The following is a 20,976-nucleotide window of genomic DNA, read 5'->3' as shown; positions in this document are numbered from 1 at the left end:
AACTCTATGGTAATCTTGGGAAGTGCACATTTTGCAAAGATAAGGTCATATTTCTGGGTTATGTTGTCTCTAAGCATGGAGTAGAAATAGATGTGTCTAAAATTTAAGCTATTCAAAATTGGCCTACTCCCATGAATGTGAGTCAAGTAAGAAGATTTCATGGTCTTGCTGGGTTTTATAGAAGATTTGTGCCCAATTTTAGTACTATTGCTGCACCTTTGAATGAATTGACTATAAAGGATTTTGCATTTGAGTGGGGCGCAGCCCAAGATCATGCTTTTGATGAACTGAAGAGATTGTTAACTTCTACACCGTTGCTTGCACTTCCTGATTTCAATAAGCAATTTGAGATTGAACTAGCAAAAGTGCCCGTGAGCCCTTATAACTATACCGGTGGTCCGTCGTACTCGAGGAATAAGGCACCGACTAGTACTGGTGGGTCTTCGTACTCAAGAAATAGGGCGCTATGTAGTATTGGCGGGTTGACGAAGATGGCGAGGTTGCTGACCGCGGATGCATTGAATCGTAATGGGACTGCAAGCTTGGCATGTGCGTACAAAATGAGAGGTAGATATGTACAAATCATGATTTCCATAATAAATTGTAATCCTTATTCTAGTGCAAATGGATAGTTTAGTCTCTAGGAAATTTACGATATGACACAATAAGTTTTAAATATATATGGGTCATTTGTATTGTTCTTTGACTAAATAATTTTCTCTAACTAAATAATTTTCAATAACCTTCGGTTAACAATTTGAATTGCTTTTCTTAGTTATATGAGACAGGGAGGAGTATCAGCCGGGATAAATTTATTTTATGACGCATTACTTATTTAAATGGTTAATTAAAGCGGCCTATCTGGCACGCATAATTATTGAACAAATTCCTATCCATCCGAAGAAAACCCTCCCGAATCGCTCTCCAAGAACTCTATCTACGATCGTCTAACCTCTTGGCTAGCTCTCGCCTGATCCGTTACTTCTCGGCTCGCTCCCCACCACCAATGTTTATTGTGCTGCCCTCCCACAAATCCTGCACCGAGTTGCCTTCGAGGTGGGTCCTCCATCGCGCGGGCGCCTGTCAGATTTTTCGATGAAAATTAAAGATACTTTCTTTTGCACGGTACTAAAGGTGATTTTTCAATTTTTTGTTTTTCTATCGGATGTTCCCGAAGAGACTCCACTTTGTGTTTTTCTATATATTGAAAATAGTTATTTTTTGGAAAATGCTTAACAGAAAATGAGAAAACGAGGAAGAACAAACGTGTACATATATTTTGTGGGATTGCTCTATTGCGATGGAATTTGTAAAGAACAAGAAGCAGGTCCCGTACGTGTGATAGAAAAATGAAAAAAAAAATACTCGTGTGATGGTGTGGTGCTGATGTACAAGCCCATGAGTACCAATTGTGCGTTATTACAGAAGCTAAAAAGAAAGCAGTGCGTTACTATTTTTTACGGAGAAAAGAGCATATATGGAACATGGGGGCATGTGAACCCACTTTTGAAAAATTTCGTTTGTGATGTCAAAACATGTTTTAAAAATCGAAACACAAAATAATTTCCCAGATGATCTCAAATATGTGCCCTGGACATGAGTTTTGTGACGAAAAAACTTTTTATTTTGTCTCGGCAAAAAAGTGAAATTTTGCAAGGCTATATAGTAGTATATATGTGACGTATTTTGTCTTTTTTATATTCTGAAATAAAAAAGTGGTTTCTCCGCGAAAACTTTGTACGTACACATGAAACATGCATACGTACCCGGATATTTTTATTTCCGAATTTTTTAACATTTGGAAAATGCATTTCCAACTAGGGTTCACATGCACCCATGTTCAAACCGGACTTTTCCATAAGGCATGGCCCTTCTTCGTTGCAACGCACAGATAGGCAGGAAAGGGGATCTCGATGCTCCGATTTCTTCCAGCTCCCCCCGCTCAGTGCTCAAACCTCCATCTCCTCAGCCCAACTTCCGTCACCGCGGGGCGCTTTACCCTCCCGTGCCCGGCTGCTCGAGCTCGCGATCCGCCCGCGTCCAGCCCGCATCTCGGCAGTCCCCGACGAGCTATGAATTGGCCGACTGGTGTCGCTCGATTTGATGGTACATAGTGCAATATGGTCAGAACAGGGTATTTTTTAATACAAACCCTGGAAAGAAAGGTAGTCTAGTCCACAGATCTTTTTCCGCTCCTTTTCTATCTAATTAGTCTATGTTTTTTCTAAATTACAAAAGAGAACATAACCAATTTTTTATTTTTGCATGCCAATTGCTCTTTTGACTTTGGAATAGAGCCTCTTTATCAATATACTGCTTCTTTTACACATTCAATCCATAATATCCATGTCATGGCCGCCCCCTCTCCCTCTTCGCACGCCACTCAGGCCCCTTCCTCTTTTGTTTATCTTCTTCTGCCCGCCGCCGCCAACCACGCTTCGCTCCATCCCTGGCCCGGCGAGCCTCTATAATCTTGGTCCGTCATCCCCGTACTTCACGGGGGAGCGCGCTCTGGTCTCTGATTTCCTTCCTTCCTGATGCCAAGCTTTGCCGGCTTGTTTTTCTCAGAGGCAAATGCTGATTCCACCAAACTTTCGTATATAAAACAGCTCGTCTCGGCTTAATTGAACGAGGTGGTATTATTTTGGTCACAAAATATCTAGCTTGTCATGTAGGTTTTGGACGGGATGGACTTTGTGATAACAAATTTGTACGTCTTTTCGCTGACTCCAGGAAGCCCACTAACAAGGCCCACCAACGCAGGCACGTGGCCCAGGTGCGAGCGGACAGTCTGGATCCCTCGCGAGCGACGCGTGGCTTCCGAAGCGTGCTTCCATGCCGCCTCGACCGATGGGTTCCTCTCCCAAAACGTTATAAACTGAACCGGTACTGGGGCAATTATGTGTATTATACGATTTGGTGGGAGGGTAAAATAGTATAATGAAAAATTTGGCATAAACCTTAGCTTCTTTATTATTAGTTATAGATGTGATGTTAGTGGTATTGGAATTGGTGGTGTGTTGATGCAAGAGGGTCGCCCAATTGCATATTTTTCTGAAAAACTTTCTGGTGCTAAGTTCAACTATCCTATCTGTGATAAAAAATTGTATGCTTCAATTAGAGTTCTTGAGGTTTGGCAACATTACTTGTTGACAAGGTATTAACTTGTCAATGCCTACAAGTTGTAGACTTGGGTTTTGCGGAAGTAGAGGACAAGTAGATCTCGAAGGTTTCAACAAAAAAAGGTGATCGACTGCTAAAACTAGGGTTGAATTGACAATGAGATTGATCCTTTCTTTGTCCCTCGACTCCCCCTTATATAGGAGGCGGAGCCGAGGGTTTCATATTACACAAGTTACAATTGCCGGGAGACTCTTTGAATCCGTCCCGTAGAATTACAAGTCTATATTCCTAATCTATCTCTACTTGCCATAGATGATATTTTAATGGGCTTCCGGGCTTCATAAACTTCGGGTGATGGGCCTTCAGTAAACCCTGGGTATTATCTTCGGCAGGCCCATCCGGGATGCCTATATCAGTAGCCCTCGAGATTTTGCTTGAATTGTAGAGTCGAGTAAAATCTCCATCGTATAATTCATCCGCAAATTCTTCGGGTAACAAGTAACTCTTTCGCTACACATATATGTTGTACAGGGATAATGGTAGATGGGGCTGGTTCATCTGACGGATCAGGTACCAGTTAACTGCTCTTGTGACAAACCGCAAAAACCTACTTCAAGATCAAGTCCCCGGACATGACCACGGGATACTGGCGTAATTCGACATGTGCCACTTTAGGACTTATTCATGAATCGAATTCCAGTCATGTTTATAAAATCCGTAGCGCGTCCGCTAGGAATATTTCTTCGTATCTGTTGACACGGAAAAAGTAGCAGAGCGCATTCGGGTGCGATACCACGCCACTCAGGATAGAACCTAGGGTCTTATCTTCGTAAAGTTTTACGACATCCAGAGATTTTATCGCGGCGGATGCACTCCAGGAATATATTGTCGAGTACCTTTATCGGCTGTTGGAATAGCCAATTTTGTCAAGTCAATTATTGACAATATATTGGCGCTCCCGATGGGAGTACATCAAGAGTTATGTGTAACTCGAAAATGTATGACGATAATCATACTCATTGTATTTTATCGAACATTCTCCTCAACACAAATTATCGGGTGCGCGACTAGCGCTCCCGATGGGAGTAGCCCCCGAGGCTACAGCCGAGTATTTATACTTGGCTGTAGGCTCAACTTATACTATTTCTTTATTCTATTTTTAAAATGATGACTTTCTGCTCCTCCTTTTATTTTATCGGGTGCGCGACCAGCGCTCCCGATAGGAGTAGCCCCCGAGGCTACAGTCGAGTATTTGTACTTGGCTGTAGGCTCAAATTTTTATCTTCTTTAAACAGCCATATATTTCTGTCCTTCATGCTATCCTCTTATCAGAAGTATGAACAAAACTTCTGATAAGAGTAGCCCCCGATCATTTGGATAAATACTTGTATTTGATCAAAAGCTCTCGAAGTTATCTTATATGGATCATCAACAGTTCCCCTGTGATACGTCTCCAACGTATCTATAATTTCTTATGTTCCATGCTAGTTTTGTGACAATACCTACATGTTTTATATACACTTTATATCATTTTTATGCATTTTCTGGGACTAACCTATTAACAAGATGCCGAAGTGCCAGTTCCTGTTTTCTGCTGTTTTTGGTTTCAGAAATTCTACACAAGAAATATTCTCGGAATTGGACCCCACGAAGACAGAAGTCAATATTTTACCGAGACGGACCCAAAGAGCCAGAGAAGGGCCAGAGGGGGGCCAAGGGGCTCCCACACCATAGGGAGGCGTGGGCCCACCCCTGGCCGCGCCACCAGGTGGGGAGGGCACCCTGGGGCCCTCCGAGGCCGCCCTTCCGCCTATATATTCTCCCAGGTGCGAAAACCCTAAGGACATCAGTCATATTCCACGAAGAGTTCCGTAGCCGCCGCCATCGCGAAGACAAGTTTCGGGAGACAGAATATCTGTTCCGGTACGCCGCCTGGACGGGGAATTGCCCCCGGAGTCATCTCCATCGACACCACCGCCATCTTCATCACCGTTGTTGTCTCCCATGATGAGGAGGGAGTAGTTCTCCCCCGAGGCTGAGGGCTCTACCGGTAGCTATGTGGTTCATCTCTCTCCCATGGTGTGATCTTTATGTGATCATGAGCTTTGTAATCTAGTTGAATATGTAGATGTTACTCTTGTCTATTATGCACTCTAGAGGTTACTTTAATATGAACTCCGGAGTCACTCTCCACGGTGTGATGGTGACAGTGTGCGCATCGTGTGTGATTCCTTTATGACGTTGTGGAGCTTGTTTACTCCGGCTTGAGGTGTGCTTTTGCAGCTCTACACAATGAATGGTGTTTGTTATCCAACAAGAGAGTGTTTGAGAGTAGCATTTATTTATTCAATTATGTGATCATTTTTGAGAGTGTCCACTAGTGAAAGTATGATCCCTAGGCCTTGTTTCTTAGCATTGAAACACCGTTTCCAACAAGTTCTGCTATATGTTCGCTTGCTGCCATTTTTATTTCAGATTGCAATTGCTACCTATAATCATCCATATTACTTGTATTTCACTATCTCTTCGCCGAACTAGTGCACCTATACATCTGACAAGTGTATTAGGTGTGTTGGGGACACAAGAGACTTCTTGTATCTTAATTGCAGGGTTGCTTGAGAGGGATATCCTTGACCTCTACCTCCCTGAGTTCGATAAACCTTGGGTGATTCACTTAAGGGAAACTTGCTGCTGTTCTACAAACCTCTGCTCTTGGAGGCCCAACACTGTCTACAAGAATAGAAGCACACGTAGACATCAAGCCATTTTCTGGCGCCGTTGCCGGGGAGGTAAGGTAAAAGGTATTCACATCCTCCGACTACTAAGCTATTTCCTAGCACTGTTGCCGGTGTGTGAGTGCTCAAAGCTATTTCCTTTAGATTCTGCAATTAAATCTTTTTGTTTCTTGTTTTTATTTTTCACTAGTTAGGCATAATGGAAAACAGCAACAAATTTAGTGAGCTTTTTAATCTTTTTCCTGAGTTAAGACATGAATTGTTTGATACGAAAATTAAAAAACCTCTGGAACCTTATTTGCATGCTAGTAGCAATGTTATTAGTATGAACGCAATTACTGCTAATGCTATGGAAAAGTCTAAGCTTGGGGAAGCTAGTTTTTATGATCTTTTTAGCTTCCCAGCTTTAGGGGAGAAAATTTGCTCTGATAATACTTTATCTCCCATATGCGATAACTCTAATGATGCTTGTGATATTTTAAATCCACCTACTGAAAGTATTCCTTTCAAGATACCTACGAAAATTGTTGAACTTGCTATGAACAACTGCTATTTTGGAGATGGGACTATCCATCCTAGTGATCATTTACTCTTTATACATGAATTATGCGAGTTGTTCGAGAGTGCATGTATTTCAAAGGACCAAGTTAATAGGAAGCTATTCTCTATATCTCTGAAGGGCAGAGCTATGGAATGGTATAAGATGCTGAAGAATGGTCGATCTATTGGTTGGGAGGAAATTGTACCTCTCTTTTATTCTAAATTTTATCCTCCTCATGAAGTGCATGTTGATAAGAATTACATTTATAACTTTTATCCTCGTGATGGAGAGAGTATTTCCCAAGCATGGGGGAGATTGAAGTCACAAATGCTCAAATGTCCCATTCATGAGCTCCCCCGTAATGTTATTATTAATAATTTTTATGCAAGTCTTTCAGGACACCACAAGGACTATCTAGATGCCTGTTTGGAGGGATCTTTCACAAGCAAGGAGGTTGAAGCTAAGTGGAATCTTCTCGAAGAAATTCAAAGGAATACTGAAAATTGGGATAATGACAAAGGTAAAGAATCGGGTATAAACTACGAGTATGATTGCATTAAGTCTTTCGCTCAAACTGCTGATTTTCAAGAGCTTAGTGCTAAATATGGTCTTGATCCTCAAATTATGGTCGATTGCTATAGAGCCTTTGCTTCTCATATTAATGTTCCTAAAGAAAATTGGTACATGTATCATGAACCTTTTAAAGACATCAGCATGAAGGATGAAACTGTTATTAATGATTGCAATGAACATGCTCAAACTTCTGAAAATGCTATTTCTTATAAGCATGTTAATTTTTGTGGAGTTCATAGACCTTGTGAAAAGAATAAAATTGAAGAAGAATATTGTATCCATCACAAGAATGAAAAAACTAGAAAGTGGTCTAGGGCTCTAGATGATCTTGGTGAAAAAGTTTGTGCCCTCTATCCTTTTATTTGTGAACTTTGCCATAGAGTGGGTCATTTTAATTTTCAATGCTCCTCCAATGATAATTCGAACCTCATGAGTGCTGCAAATTTGTATTGTGATGATGAAATCACTCCTAATCAGCATGAGGAACTTACATTATTTTTGGAGTGTGAAGAGTTATTGAGAAAAACTTCTTTGGTGGATATGAGTGCTCTTGATATTAATAGTGTCCTGCATGGGTGTCTTTCTTATTGCATTGATAATTGCCACACAAATACTTATATACAAAATATTATAGAAGATGACACTTTGCCAAAATATGATAGGACCGTTGTGTGTTTTGAACTTATTAATGAAAGAGAGGTATCCTCCCAAGTTTCTTCTATTGTTTCTAATAATAAACCAGGTTATGTGGAGAAGCTTCCTTTCAAGCCTATCCCTCCTAAAGGGGAAAAGAAGAAGAAGAAGGGAACGAAGAAGAAGAAGAAGAAGAGGGGGAATAAAAAGGAGGTAACGGCATATCCCCGCGTGTATGAGATAACGATAGGTAACCGTAAGTATGTTGCTCCTAATTCAGGGTGGGCATTCGGTTTTAACCGAAATTTTGGTTTGGTTTTTGCGGTTTTAGAACAAATTCGGTTTTCAAAAATGGTAACCGAAATTGGCATGAAAGTTTAGGAAACCGAAGATTCGGTTAACCGACAAATTCGGTTCGGTTTTCGGTTAAAACTGAATGAACCTACTCACTTGAACAAATAGTAGGCATCACCGAAGAAAGCAAACAGTGATTCAACTGCGCAAGAAATCGACAAATGAGCACCAATCGTGGAGGGATGCTATTTGGTAGGCTGCGGCACTCGTGGTACAGGTGCGTCACTCGTGAGCAATTAAAAGGGGTAGCTAAGACTTCGAGCGACGTGTTCTATTATGCAGGCTTCACGCTATATTCAGAAAAAGCTAGTACATCAAAGACCAAAGTCATACATTGAATGAACAATTTTTGGAACAACAAACGCAGTTGGGCTTCTATGGAATGATCGGTTTATGCACAAATTGATGGTAGGTTACTCAATTCGGTCTATTCGGTCTTGTTCGGTTGGTGGGGTTAAAAACCGAATTCTACCAAATTTAATTCGGTTAGTATAAATGGAAACCGAAAAAATAGCAGTTAATGGAAAAACCGATATTTCGGTTAGTTCGGTTTTGGCTTCGGTTCGGTTTTCGGTTTCACGGTTTTTATGCCCACCCTGACTCCTAATGATTATTATGATAATGAATCTGAGTACAATGATCTTCCTATGCCATTTACCTATATTAGTGATCATTATTTGGAAGAGCACACTACTTTTGATACTGAAAATCTCTTTGGTACCGATTATGAAAGTAATGATGTTAGCACTATCCATATTCCCTCAAACGATGATATTGAAAGCTCTAAGCTTGGGGATGTTGTGCTTGAATATCCTATATTTGAGACCTTTACTTTTAGTGAAAATGATGATATTATATCTTCGGGTTTAGATAATCGTTATAGAGATGGCTATGACACAGGTTATAATTATCCTTATGAAACTTGTCATAGTTATGATGGGATTGCCAAAAACAATTCCCTTAGTATGCAACTTGTTTACCATGTTCAAATTCTTGATAATGATTCTGCTCCAATTACTATTAATGAGAAGAGTTTTTCTTATGCCAAAAATAATGATACTTTTATGCATATGAACCATGATAAGAATGTTTTAAGTGATGGTTATATTGTGGATTTCATCAATGATGCTACTGAAAGTTATTATGAGAGAGGGAAACATGGTTATATGCATCTTAATAATATTAAGTTTCCCCTCTTTATGTTGAGAATCTTGAAGTTGCGCTTGTGTTGCCTTTCTATGCTTGTTGCTTTGTGCTTTCAGTACTTGTTCCCTTACAAGATTCCTTTTCATAGGAAGTGGGTTAGACTTAAAAGTGTTTGTTATTTGCTTTTGATGCTCTCATTTGCTTCAACTCTTATTTCTTGCGAGAGCATCATTAAAATTACTGAGCCCATCTTAATGGCTATAAAGAAAGCACTTCTTGGGAGATAACCCATGTTTTTATTTTGCTACTGTTTTGTTGTGTCTTGGAAGTTTTTACTACTGTAGCAACCTCTCCTTATCATGTTTGTTTCGTTTTTGTGCCAAGTAAAGTCTTTGATAGAAAGTTGATACTAGATTTGGATTTCTGCGCAGGAACAGATTTTTAGCTGTCACGAATTTAAGTTGATCTCTCTGTAGGAAACTCGTAAAATCCTGAAACAATTCATGCGTGATCCTCAGATATTTACGCAACTTTCGTTCAACTGGAGCTTTTCCATCTGAGCATGTTAAGTGCCTCGAAAAAATTCGTATTTACGGACTGTTCTATTTTTGACAGATTCTTCCTTTTATTTCGCATTGCCTCTTTTACTATGTTTGAGTGGATTTCTTTGCTCCATCAAATTTCAGTAGCCTTGGGTAATGTCCATAAGTGTTGGGAATGATTGTGTCCTTGCTGAACATGTGAATTTTTGATTATGCACTAACCCTCTAATGAGATTGCTTTGAGTTTGGTGTGAAGGAAGTTTTCAAGGATCAAGAGAGGAGAATGATATAATATGATCAAGAAGAGTGAAAAGTCTAAGCTTGGGGATGCCCCCGTGCTTCATCCCTACATATTTCAAGAAGACTCAAGCGTCTAAACTTGGGGATGCCCAAGGCATTCCCTTCTTCATCAACAACTTATCAGGTCACCTCTAGTGAAACTATATTTTAATTCCGTCACATCTTATGTGCTTTACTTGGAGCGTCTGTGTGCTTTTATTTTCGTTTTGTTATTTTCATTCTCTGAATAAATCGGATCCTAGCATGCTTGTGTGGGAGAGAGACACGCTCCGCTTTTTCATTTGAACACTTGTGTTCTTCGTTTTATTTTTCATGTTTATGGCGAAAGCTGAAAGCCGCTGCATTTATTGTTATTTGGTTGGAAACAGAAAATGCTTCATGTGGTAGTTGGTATATTGTCTTGAATAATTTGGTACTTGGCAATTGTTTTGAGCTCTCAAGTAGATCATGTTTAAGCTCTTGCATCATGTAGTTTAAATCTATTAGTGGAGAACTACTGTAGAGCTTGTTGAAATTTGGTTTGCATGATTGGTCTCTCTAAGGTCTAGATATTTTCTGGTAAAAGTGTTTGAACAACAAGGAAGATAGTGAAGAGTCTTATAATGCTTGCAATATGTTCATATGTAAGTTTTGTTGTACCGGTTTATACTTGTGTTTGCTTCAAACAACCTTGCTAGCCAAAGCCTTGTACTGAGAGGGAATGCTTCTCGTGCATCCAAAACCTTGAGCCAAAACCTATGCCATTTGTGTCCACCATAACTACCTATTATGTGGTATTTTTCTGCCATTCCAAGTAAATTGCTTGTGTGCTACCTTTAAAACCTTTCAAAAATTCATTCTTTGTTTTTGCAATACATAGCTCATGGGAAAGTAGCCTAAAAAACTATTGTGGTAAGGAATATGTCGCTTGTGTATCTTAGTTCTTATAAGTTGCTTGTTGAGCGGTAACCATGTTATCTAAGGACGCCATCAACCTGTCACACCTTTGTTGAATATCATGTGAGTTGCTATGCATGTTCGTCTTATCTGAAGTAAGGGAGATTTTCCATGAGTTGAAATGGTTTGAGTATGCATGTTGTTAGAGAAGAACATTGGGCTGCCAACCAAAGCCATGTATCATGGTGGAAGTTTCAGCTTGGACATTAATCCTCAAATCTCTTATGAGAATATTATCTGTTGTTGAATGCTTAAACCATAAAAGAGGAGTCCATTATCTGTTTTCTATGTTGTCCCGGTATGGATGTCCTCAAGTTGAGATCTATCAAAATCGAGAAATCAAATGCGATTTATCTCCTTGGACCTTTGTACAGGTGGCATAGAGGTACCCCTTTGTGACACTTGGTTGAAACATATGTAATGCGATGATAATCCATGGAAATCCGAGCTAATTAGGACAAGGTGCGGGCACTATTAGTATTCGATGCATGAGGCTTGCAACTTATAGGAAGTTTTATACATAACCCATATGAATTATTACTACCGTTGACACAATTGTTTCCATGTTTTCAAAATAAAAGCTCTAGCACATGAGTAATCCCTGCTTCCCTCTGCGAAGGGTCTTTCTTTTACTTTATGTTGAGTCAGTTTACCTACTTCTTTCTATCTTAGAAGCAAACACTTGTGTCAACTATGTGCATTGATTCTTACATGCTTACTTATTGCACTCATCATATTACTTTGTGTTGACAATTATCCATGAGATATACATGTTGAAAGTTGAAAGCAATTGCTGAAACTTAAATCTTCCTTTGCGTTGCTTAAAAACCTTTTATTAAGAATCTATTGCTTTATGAGTTAACTCTTATGCAAGACTTTGTGATGCTTGTCTTGAAAGTACTATTCATGAAAAGTTTTTGCTATATGATTCAGTTGTGTAGTCATTATCTATTTGTTAGCAAACTATAGACCATTGCTTTGAGTCACTTCATTCATCTCATATGCTTTACAATGGTATTGATCAAGATTAATGTGGTAGCATGTCACTCCAGAAATTATTCTTTTTATCGTTTACCTACTCGAGGGCGAGTAGGAACTAAGCTTGGGGATGCTTGATACGTCTCCAACGTATCTATAATTTCTTATGTTCCATGCTAGTTTTATGACAATACCTACATGTTTTATATACACTTTATATCATTTTTATGCATTTTCCGGGACTAACCTATTAACAAGATGCCGAAGTGCCAGTTCCTGTTTTCTGCTGTTTTTGGTTTCAGAAATTCTACACAAGAAATATTCTCGGAATTGGACCCCACGAAGATAGAAGTCAATATTTTACTGAGACGGACCCAGAGAGCCAGAGAAGGGTCAGAGGGGGGCCAAGGGGCCCCCACACCATAGGGGGCGCGGGCCCACCCCCGGCCGCGCCACCAGGTGGGGAGGGCACCCTGGGGCCCCTCCGAGGCCGCCCTTCCGCCTATATATTCTCCCAGATGCGAAAACCCTAAGGACATCAGTCATATTCCACGAAGAGTTCCGTAGCCACCGCCATCGCGAAGACAAGTTTCGGGGGACAGAATCTCTGTTCCAGTACGCCGCGGGGACGGGGAATTGCCCCCGTAGTCATCCATTGACACCACCGCCATCTTCATCGCCGTTGCTGTCTCCCATGGTGAGGAGGGAGTAGTTCTCCCCCGAGGCTGAGGGCTCTACTGGTAGCTATGTGGTTCATCTCTCTCCCATGGTGTGATCTTTATGTGATCATGAGCTTTGTAATCTAGTTGAATATGTTGATGTTACCCTTGTCTATTATGCACTCTAGAGGTTACTTTAATATGAACTCCGGAGTCACTCTCCACGGTGTGATGGTGACAGTGTGCGCATCGTGTGTGATTCCTTTATGACGTTGTGGAGCTTGTTTACTCCGGCTTGAGGTGTGCTTTTGCAGCCCTACACAATGAATGGTGTTTGTTATCCAACAAGAGAGTGTTTGAGAGTAGCATTTATTTATTCAATTATGTGATCATTGTTGAGAGTGTCCACTAGTGAAAGTATGATCCCTAGGCCTTGTTTTTAAGCATTGAAACACCGTTTCCAACAAGTTCTGCTATATGTTCGCTTGCTGCCATTTTTATTTCAGATTGCAATTGCTACCTATAATCATCCATATTACTTGTATTTCACTATCTCTTCGCCGAACTAGTGCACCTATACATCTGACAAGTGTATTAGGTGTGTTGGGGACACAAGAGACTTCTTGTATCTTAATTGCAGGGTTGCTTGAGAGGGATATCCTTGACCTCTACCTCCCTGAGTTCGATAAACCTTGGGTGATTCACTTAAGGGAAACTTGCTGCTGTTCTACAAACCTCTGCTCTTGGAGGCCCAACACTCTCTACAAGAATAGAAGCACACGTAGACATCAAGCTATTTTCTGGCGCCGTTGCCGGGGAGGTAAGGTAAAAGGTATTCACATCCTCCGACTACTAAGCTATTTTCCTAGCACTGTTGCCGGTGTGTGAGTGCTCGAAGCTATTTCCTTTAGATTCTGCAATTAAATCTTTTTGTTTCTTGTTTTTATTTTTCACTAGTTAGGCATAATGGAAAACAACAACAAATTTAGTGAGCGGAGGCCGAATTGGAGGCTAAATTGGAAGCAGGGGCGCCCAATCTTCTCCGGATTCCATCTCCACCGCCGCTCCTCCAGCCGCCAGCGCGGTTCTTCCCCACCCAAATCGGCGTGCGGCGGTCGATTTTGGGGAAGGCGGGGCGGGGCAGTGGGCCTGTGATACGTCCAAAATGTATCTACTTTCCCGAACACTTTTGCTATTGTTTTGCTTCTAATTTGTGTATTTTGGATACAACTAACACGGGCTAACGCTGTTTTCAGCAGAATTGCTCTGGTGTCTCGTTTTTGTGCAGAAATCCAACTTTCAGGAAAATCCCCGGAATTTATGTCGAAGGTCTTATTTTTCCAGAAGAATGACGGAGCTAGAAGGGCAAGCCAGGTGGAGGCCCGAGGGCCCCACACACTTGGCCGGCGCGGCCCAGGAGGGGGGCGCACCGCCCTAGCGTGTGGCCCCCTCGGCTGCCCTCTGACGCCCTCCTCTGGACTACTTAAAGGTTTCGATCTAAAAACGCGAGGAAGGAAGTCGAAGTCGCCATAAACCCTCCAGAACGCCGCCACATCGCGAAACTCCATCTCGGGACCAGAAACTCCGTTCTGGCACTCCGCCGGGACGGGGAATTGGAGGAGATCATCGCCATCATCACCACCGACACCTCTCCATCGACCAGCCATGTTTCCCCCATCCATGTGTGAGTAATTCCCCCGCTGTAGGCTGAAGGGGATGGTAGGGATTGGATGAGATTGGTCATGTAATAGCATAAGATTGTTAGGGCATAGTGCCTAGTGTCCGTAATTGGTACTTTGATGATATTGTTGCAACTTGTTATGCTTAATGCTTGTCACTAGGCCCGAGTGCCATGATCTCAAATCTGAACATGTTATTGTTTCATGATGATATGCATTGTTTTATGATCTTACCTGCAAGTTGTATACACATGTCGCTGTCTGGAACCCGAGGCCCCAAAGTGACAGAAATTGGAACAACCGGAGGGGAAGGCGGTGATGTGAGGATCACATGTGTTCACAGAATGTTAATGCTTTGCTCCGGTACTTTATTAAAAGGAGTACCTTAATATCCAGTAGATTCCCTAGAGGCCCGACTGCCACTGGCTGGTAGGACAAAAGGTGTTGTGCAAGTTTCTCATTGCGAGCACGCACGACTATTTATAGAACACATGCCTATGGATTGCTTAGTACTTGGACACCATTTTATTATTATCTGCAAATGCCCTGCTTTGATTGTTACATGAGTTTCTCTCATCCATGCAACGCCCGTCATCCATCTCTGTGCCTACAGTATTTTAATCCAGCTGTTTACTATAATCACTACTGCTGTCTTTGTTCCACTGCTGCTGTTATTTCACTACTGCTGGTGCTATAAACTGTTACCACTGATAAACTCTTGCGAGCAAGTCTGTTTCTAGGTGCAGCTGAATTGACAACTCCGCTGTTAAGGCTTTCAAGTATTCTTTGTCTCCCCTTGTGTCGAATCAATAAATTGAGTTTTACTTCCCGCGAAGACTGTTGCGATCCCCTATACTTGTGGGTCATCAAGACTATTTTCTGGCGCCGTTTCCAGGGAGCATAGCTTTATTTGGAGGTTCACTTGGATTGATATTGTTCGCTGCAATTCTCCATCATGGGTAAATCTCGCGATTCTAAAGTCGCCATATTACCATCCACTACAAGAAAAGGTACAACTCTGAGTACCTCTGCTTCTCTTGATTCACCATCTGTGATAAGTCAACTTGTTTGACCACCGCAAGCTTCACTTGCTGGTACATCTGCTGAATCTGAAAATTCTCATAATATTGATGATGTTTCTGCTATGCTTGATGATAGTGGTTCATTGGGATCTTTTCTAGATGCTACAATTGCTAGGTCTAGACAAATTGAAAATGCTGAAACTCCTAATGAAAATGCTGAAACTACAAGCAGCATTTTCATTAGGAGTTTTAGCATTTTCAATTTGTCTAAACCTAGCAATTGTAGCATCTAGAAAGGATCCCAATGAACCACTATCATCAAGCACAGCAGAAACATTATCAATATTATGAGAGTTTTCAGATTCAGCAGACGTACCACCAAGCGAAGCTTGTGGCGGTGAAACAAGTTGACTTATCACAGATGGTGAATCAAGAGTAGCAGAGGTACTCAGAGTTGTACCTTTTCTTGTAGTGGATGGTAATATGGCGACTTTAGAATCGCGAGCTTTACCCATGATGGAGAATTTGCAGCGAACAATATCAATCCAAGTGAACTTCCAAATAAAGCTATGCTCCCACTGCAACGGGCGCCGAAAAACAGACTTGATGACCCACAAGTATAGGGATCGCAGCGATCTTCAAGTGTAGTATAACCCAATTTATTGATTCGACACAAGGGAGACAAAGAACACTTGGAAGCCTTAACAATGAGTTGTCAATTCAGCTGCACCTGAAACAGACTTGCTCGCAAGAGTTTATCGATAATGCCAGCTTTATAACAAGAGCTTAGTGAAATAACAGCAGCAGAGTAACAGAGACAGCAGTAGTGATTATAGTAAACAGCAGGATTAAAATACTGTAGGCATGGGGACAGATAACGGGCATTGCATGGATGAGAGAAACTCATGTAACAATCATAGCAGGGCATTTGCAGATAATAATAAAACGGTGTCCAAGTACAAAGCAATCAATAGGCATGTGTTCCAATTATAGTCGTACGTGCTCGCAATGAGAAACTTGCACAACATCTTTTGTCCTACCACGGTGGCAGGCCTCAAGGGAATATCCAGGATATTAAGGTACTCCTATTAAAAGAGTACCAGAGCAAAGCATTAACACTCAGTGAACACATGTGATCCTCACATCACTACCACCCCCTCCGGTTGTCCCGATTTCTGTCACTTCGGGGCCATTGGTTCCGGACAGCGACATGTGTATACAACTTGCAGGTAAGACCATAAACAATGAATATCATGATGAAATAATAACATGTTCAGATCTGAGATCATGGCACTCGGGCCCTAGTGACAAGCATTAAGCATAACAAGTTGCAACAATATCATCAAAGTACCAATTACGGACACTAGGCACTATGCCCTAACAATCTTATGCTATTACATGACCAATCTCATCCAATCCCTACCATCCCCTTCGGCCTACAGCGGGGGAATTACTCACACATGGATGGGGGAAACATGGCTAGTTGATGGAGAGGCGTCGGTGGTGATGATGGCGATGATCTCCTCCAATTCCCCGTCCCGGCGGAGTGCCAGAACGGAGACTTCTGGCTCCCGAGACGGAGTTTCGCGATGTGGCGGCGTTCTGGAGGCTTTCTGGCGACTTTGACTTCTCTCCGTGCGTTTTTAGGTCGAAGGCAATATATAGTCCGAAGGAGGGCGTCGGAGGCCGGCCGAGGGGGCCACACCACAGGGCCGCGCGGGCCCCCCCTGGGCCGCGCCGCCCTATGGTGTGGGGCCCTCGGGCCTCCACCTGACTTGTCCTTCTGGCTCCGTCAGTTTTCTGGGAAAATAGGGCCTTCTGCATAAATTCCGAGGATTTTCCCGAAAGTTGGATTTCTGCACAAAAACGAGACACCAGAGCAGTTCTGCTGAAAACAGCGTTAGTCCGCGTTAGTTGCATCCAAAACACACAAATTAGAGGCAAAACAATAGCAAAAGTGTTCGGGAAAGTAGATACGTTTTGGACGTATCACTGTCACAAATTTGAGTTTTTCTCTCTGTAGGAGAATCTAAAAATTCTGTAAAAATTCACGTGTGATCCTCATATATGTACGCAACTTTCATTAGTTTTGAGTTTTCTGATTTGAGCAACGGAAATACCTCGAAAAAATTCGTCTTTACTGGCTGTCCTGTTTTGGCAGATTCTGTCTCTGTTTTTTTTTGCATTGTCTCTTGTGGACTTTAAGTAAGGCTTTCTAGACGTGGAGAGCTGTAGCTAATGTTTTATTGAGTTCTTGCAATGTGTCACTACAGGACTAAAGTGGATTAAAGTTTTTGAGTACTAACCCCTCTAATGAAGTTTATGAGAAGTTTGGTGTGGCAGAAGTTTTCAAGGGTCAAGAGAGAAGGGTGATATAATGTGATCAAGAAGAGCCAAAAGCCTAAGCTTGGGGGGAGGTATACCGGCATCACTCATTCTTTTCATATTATAGTTGCTGGATACTTGTATATACTTGTTTAGTTTCTTAAAGTGGTTTTCTAATAAGAGGGAGATGATATTTGGGGAAGTGCTGCGTGAAAACAGATTCTGGACTGTTACCAAAAAAAATTCTCAAAAACAGCCATAACGTTATTTTGCGAAGCCAATTTTTGTGCGTGTTCCCCAGGTTGTTATATAACTTTCATTAATTGAGCACTTTTTGATTTGGGCAGCGGAAGAATTTTTAAAAAATCGATTACTGTACTGCTGTCAAGTTTGACGAATTCCTGCTGCTTTGTGTTTATGTGACTCTTCTAGTTTTCATTTTCTTATTTTTGCTTTGTTTCTTTCCTAAAACACAAAAATATCAAAAATATTTCTGTTGTTTCTCTTCACCATTTGTTTATTTTGGTTTCTTGCTTTTACTTTGCTTTATTTGCTATCGTTAGTTTGCTATAAGAAAATCCAAAAAGATTTTTCTTTGATTGCTTGTTTCCTTTTGTTCTTGTTTCCAATTCGAAAACACCAAAAATATTTGATGTTCTTCTTTGGTTTTGTAAAGTTCATTATGAGTTCAATGGTCTTCGGTGGCTGGAGCGTGGTTTTCATTCCATATTATTCAAGCTACACAAGTGAAAGGCAATAGACGATCTATGACAATTCGGCTGTGGTGAGAGGCTGGTATGAACTCTATTTGTTTTCATTTTTGTACATATACTCATCCATGTGAGCATGCTTAGTTGGTTCATGTGAGGTATATGTCATTTAAGAAAGTCTAGTAGTTCATGATCTCTCATGTTTAGCTCCAGTTTATTAATATGAGTAGCATGTCATGGATGTTTGCTTGCATTGTTTTATTCATAAATAGGTATGACATTGTAGTATCCTCCTCTGAATAATTCATTCGAATCGACTTGGCACATGCTTACGCATGCATATGACTGAACAAAAGTCAATTAAGCCTTGATGATTTACTTTGCCTCAGAGTTCTTGTATCACTTTTATGCCTCCGTTAATTTATTTTGCCGCAAGCATGATTATGACAGTGACTGCTCTCTTGATTTGTCGCTCCCCAGTCTATTGCTAGCCCTCACTTGTACTGAGCGGGAATGCTGCTCGTGCTTCCAAACCCCTGAAAACCAAGTTGTTCCAAAGTGTCCACCATAAATACCTATGCATGGCATTTCAAACCATTCCAAGTAAATTCTCATGCGCTACCTTTAAACCTTCAAAATGCTTCTCAATTTGTGTTAATGTTTTATAGCTCATGAGGAAGTATGTGGTGTTTATCTTTCAACCTTGTCATTTACTTTTGACGGACTTTCATAATAAGAGCTGGCAACGGGGTGCCCAGCCCCAATTAAGCACTTCATTAATAATTCTCTTCACATGTTTTGCTCTGATTCATCAGTAAGCAACTTAATTTTGCAAATAGATACTCCTCCATGGTATGAGATTGATGGAAGGCACCCGAGGATTCGGTTAGCCATGGCTTGTGTAAGCAAAGGTTGGGGGGAGTGTCACTCATAATAAAAACTAAAGTACATGTGTAAACAAAAGAGAAGAGGGATGATCTACCTTGCTGGTAGAAATAACGTCCTTCATGGGAGCCGCTCTTGAAAGTATGGTTGGCGAGGTAGTTGGTGTACCCATTACCATTCGTTGACAACAACAAACACCTCTCAAAATAATTTTACTCCTGTTTAAAAAATGAAAAGCTCTAGCGCATGTTAATCCCTGCTTCCCTCTGCGAAGGGTCAATCTTTTACTTTCATGTTGTGTCACCATTCTTTCTTTGAGCACTTTCTTGAGAGCACAACTGTCATTCTTAGTGTAATATGCTTGTCCCAAAATATGATTGACTGTGGTATAACTTTGATGCTTTTATCTTTGATAATCTCTATTTCTAGTCTTTCCATGAACTTCAGAGGTGCCTGAGCATTTATGTTTTGCTGTTCAAATTCGGGCAAGCGAGATACCACTTTATCATAGCCTTTTATGAACATTGCAATCCTGCTGATAGACATGATTCATGATGCTTATTATTACTTTGTTGGTACCTTTCCATGATTGACATAGCTATTAGATGATCTTATTTGCATGTATCTTATTATGAATTGCCTAAGTACTTGTCCATAGCATGAGAATATTTACATCATATGAACAAATGTGTTCGTGAAAGTTCTTTTATGGCACTCAGTTGTTAACTGAATTGCTTGAGGACAAGCAATAAGCTAAGCTTGGGGGGAGTTGATACGTCCAAAACGTATCTACTTTCCCGAACACTTTTGCTATTGTTTTGCCTCTAATTTGTGTATTTTGGATACAACTAACACGGACTAACGCTGTTTTCAGCAGAATTGCTCTGGTGTCTCGTTTTTGTGCAGAAATCCAACTTTCAGGAAAATCCCCGGAATTTATGTCGAAGGTCTTATTTTTCCAGAAGAATGACGGAGCCAGAAGGGCAAGCCAGGTTGAGGCCCGAGGGCCCCACACACTAGGCCGGCGCGGCCCAGGAGGGGGGCGCGCCGCCCTAGCGTGTGGCCCCCTCGGCTGCCCTCTGACGCCCTCCTCTGGACTACTTAAAGGTTTCGATCTAAAAACGCGAGGAAGGAAGTCGAAGTCGCCAGAAACCCTCCAGAACGCCGCCACATAGCGAAACTCCGCCTCGGGACCAGAAACTCCGTTCTGGCACTCCGCCGGGACGGGGAATTGGAGGAGATCATCGCCATCATCACCACCGACACCTCTCCATCGACCAGCCATGTTTTCCCCATCCATGTGTGAGTAATTCCCCCGCTGTAGGCTGAAGGGGATGGTAGGGATTGGATGAGATTGGTCATGTAATAGCATAAGATTGTTAGGGCATAGTGCCTAGTGTCCGTAATTGATACTTTGATGATATTGTTGCAACTTGTTATGCTTAATGCTTGTCACTAGGGCCCGAGTGCCATGATCTCAGATCTGAACATGTTATTGTTTCATGATGATATGCATTGTTTTATGATCTTACCTGCAAGTTGTATACACATGTCGCTGTCCGGAACCCGAGGCCCCAAAGTGACAGAAATTGGGACAACCGAAGGGGAAGGCGGTGATGTGAGGATCACATGTGTTCAGAGAATGTTAATGCTTTGCTCCGGTACTTTATTAAAAGGAGTACCTTAATATCCAGTAGATTCCCTAGAGGCCCGGCTGCCACCGGCTCGTAGGACAAAAGATGTTGTGCAAGTTTCTCATTGCGAGCACGTACGACTATATACGGAACACATGCCTATGGATTGCTTAGTACTTGGACACCGTTTTATTATTATCT

Source organism: Lolium perenne, chromosome 1 (genome assembly GCF_019359855.2).
Source record: "Lolium perenne isolate Kyuss_39 chromosome 1, Kyuss_2.0, whole genome shotgun sequence".
Lineage (NCBI taxonomy): Eukaryota > Viridiplantae > Streptophyta > Magnoliopsida > Poales > Poaceae > Lolium > Lolium perenne.
This window is presented reverse-complemented; position numbering follows the sequence as displayed.